Source organism: Octodon degus, unplaced genomic scaffold (genome assembly GCF_000260255.1).
Source record: "Octodon degus isolate 3935 unplaced genomic scaffold, OctDeg1.0 scaffold00200, whole genome shotgun sequence".
NCBI lineage: Eukaryota > Metazoa > Chordata > Mammalia > Rodentia > Octodontidae > Octodon > Octodon degus.
In genome coordinates this window covers 809,551-812,687 of record NW_004524776.1, presented here as the reverse complement: position 1 = coordinate 812,687, position 3,137 = coordinate 809,551, and positions in this window count along the sequence as shown.

The following is a 3,137-nucleotide window of genomic DNA, read 5'->3' as shown; positions in this document are numbered from 1 at the left end:
AATTTCAATTTTATTTGGTCAATGTGTTCAATTCCAAGGTTGTGGTATAAATGCCTAATGGTCAACATCTGATCCAGCACCCACAACCTTGGCTGTCTCCTAGCCTGAGAATCAAGGTCCTGGTCCCCAGTGCAGACTTGGCTGTATTGGAGGATCCAGGAGACAACAGGGCTGTGTGCCCCATGACAGGCAGGACAGTGGGTGGGATGACAGGCCCAAATTCAAGGAAGGGAGGAGGGAGCATCAGCCTTTTTGTTATTTGTGGTTTTTGTCCTGTTTTGTTTTTGAAACAGGGTTTCACTGTGCAATTCAGGCTGGGCTTGAACTATGCAGTCCAGGCTGGCTTCAAGTTTGCCATGTCTTCCTGCCTCAGCCTTGCAGGTTCTGGAATGACAGTCACACTACTATGCCAAGATCATTTTAGCTTTTTTTTTTTTTTTTCTTTTTTTGATCTTTTTGAGACAGGGTCTTGCTATACACTTCAGTCTGGCCTTGAGTTCACTTTGTAACCCAGGCTGGTCCCAAACTCACAATGATCATCCCACCTTGAGGGCTGGGATTACAAGCATGTGCCACCACACCTGGCTCCATTTTAGCATTTTTAAGGGTGAAATTTGATACATTCATAATGCTATGCTTAGCTTTTTTTTTTTTTTTTTTTTTGCAGAACCGGGGATTGAACTCAGATCCTGGCGTTTTATGCTTAGCTTTTGAGACAAAGTCTCACTATGTAATTCAAGCTGGCCTCCAATTCAGTCACCCTCCTGCCTCCTAGGGTCTGGGATTGCAGGTGCCCTGCCATGTCTGGTTATTCATGTTATGAAGCCATCACCATCATATTCATCTTGCAGAACTGAAACTCCACAACTATGGAATGTACACTTCTCTCTACCCCCAGCTCCTGGCAGTCACCACTACTTTCTGAATGACATTTTAGGAGAATCAGAGCAGCTGTTCTGTTTTTTTAAGTCCCACCTTCTGCATTTGCCAGATTCCTTCCCCCAGTGGTATTACCTTCCTTCCCAGTCTTCCCTGGAAACTGACACCTAGTTCTAGGGATTGGACTCGACGCAGGATAACACTGTGGGTGCCAAGACACCGCACAAGGGACTTGGTTCCTCATGCTGCATCCCAGCAGGAAGGTGCTTGGTACTTCTACTGCGGTCCCGATGGCTTGTGGCTCCGGAAGCTCTTCAGCAATGCTGAGATCCGTGAAATCTCTCCTCCTGCCATCCTGGCTTAAAGGGTCTCCAAGCTGGGATCTCTGCTATCCGTGCAATTATCTCGAACAAACTTCCTGCTGACTTCTCTTCCAGCCTTTGTCTTCTGCCTTCAAAACCAACGTTAAGCTGGGGGTGCAAGTCAGTGACGGCACGGGGGAGGCCCTGACATTGGTTGCTAGGACTGGAAACAAAACAGCAAGAAGCAGCATACATCCTTATCAGCCAAGGATAAGAAGGAAATATTAAATTAAATCAACTGCAAATCTCCCCCTGGGTCCAGAACGCAGAATTAATCTCAAAATGTGTTATTTGTCCTGTGTTTTAATTGCTAAATGGGTGTGAATCTCTCTGCTTTGATGTTATCAGCCTGATTGTTTTCCTTCCAATAGTGTAGGTGTAGATAATTTTGGAAAGGTGAGAAGAGGCATGGTAAGATCTAGTCTCAAAGACTTGTGAGGTTGAGCCAGGAGGATCTCTGTGAGTTCGAGACTAGCCTGGGGACTATAAAAGTGAGCACAGGTCCAGCCCAAACTGCATAGCAAGACCCTGTCTCAAAAAATTAAAAAAAAAACAAAACACAAAAAAAACCTTAGTCTCAATTTCAGTCTTTTCTTTCTTTCTTTTTCTTTTTTCTTTTTTTTTTTTTTTTGTGGTACCAGGATTGAACTCAGGACCTTGCACTTTCCAGACAAGCACTTATTCCACTGAGCCATCTTCCCCACCCTTAGTCTTTATTTCTTGTTTATTCATCAGCAGTATAGTTATCTAAATTGGCTTAAGTTCTGTGCAGAAAGGAGTCCAAACAAATAGGCAAACTTCATATAGCCCTGTAGAATTTTGTGGAAGTTAGAGTAGGAGGCGGATAATAAATTATAAAATAGTTACTATTAACCTGATGTGGTGGCGCACACACACCTGTAATCCCAGTACACAGCAGACTGAGGCAGGTGGATCACCACAAGTTCAAGGCCAGCCTGAACTATATAGTGAGATCTTTTCTCAAAAAAAAAAAAAAAAAAAGCAAAAAGCTACTATTTACTAGACATTTATTACACAATGTGACACAGAGACTGCCACAGGGACAAAGGAACAACACAGTCTTGGGACTTTAACTGTTATTCACTAAGAACGTGATTTGTAGCTGTGCATGGTGGCAAGAGAGAAAAGAGAGGAGCTGGAAAGGGATATGCCCCCTCCATCGCACTCCCAGGGACTGTCTCTTCTGATCACACCCTCCCTTCTGACAGCAAGTCAGCTAGGATCCCCACAAGTCAATTATCTTTCAAAAGCCCTGCCTTGAGAGCATGAGGTTTGGGGGACATCGAGGTGGAAACTGCTTCAGACGGTTGGGGATGATTCAAAGGAGTGTGCAACCTTGATTCTTTGCATACACAGCTCGTAGTAGGGTCGGTCCCCTATGAAATTTAATACTGCCATTGATCTGACAGGAAGTAGAGCTGAGCAATGATGTCACCAGTGGGAGTGGCTATAAACACAGGTGAAGCTTCACCTGTCGGGCCACTGCCCACTGCCCGCTACACGGCCTGGTTCTTGACAGGCCACAGACTGGTACCACTTCAACCTGGCCACTCCCTGGAGGTAGCATTGGACCCTGTGGGTAAAAGTACCCAGTCTCACAGGACTGCCCCAAGGCCCGTGACAGTCATCAGTGCCAAGCTATTCATAACTGTTCACTGGTGGGCTATAAATTTGGGCGTTTCTTTGACCCCCTCCTTAAGCTTGAACTAGAGTGGCTCCCAGCACTCAGGAAAACCTTTCCGTAGTACTTACCTGTTTAGTGGCTTACCTGTTTTCCACTCTGCCATCTTCCCATTTACCTGTTTATTGGAAAAGATATAACTGGGGAACTATTCTCTCTCTCTCTCTCTCTCTCTCTCTCTCTCTCTCTCTCTC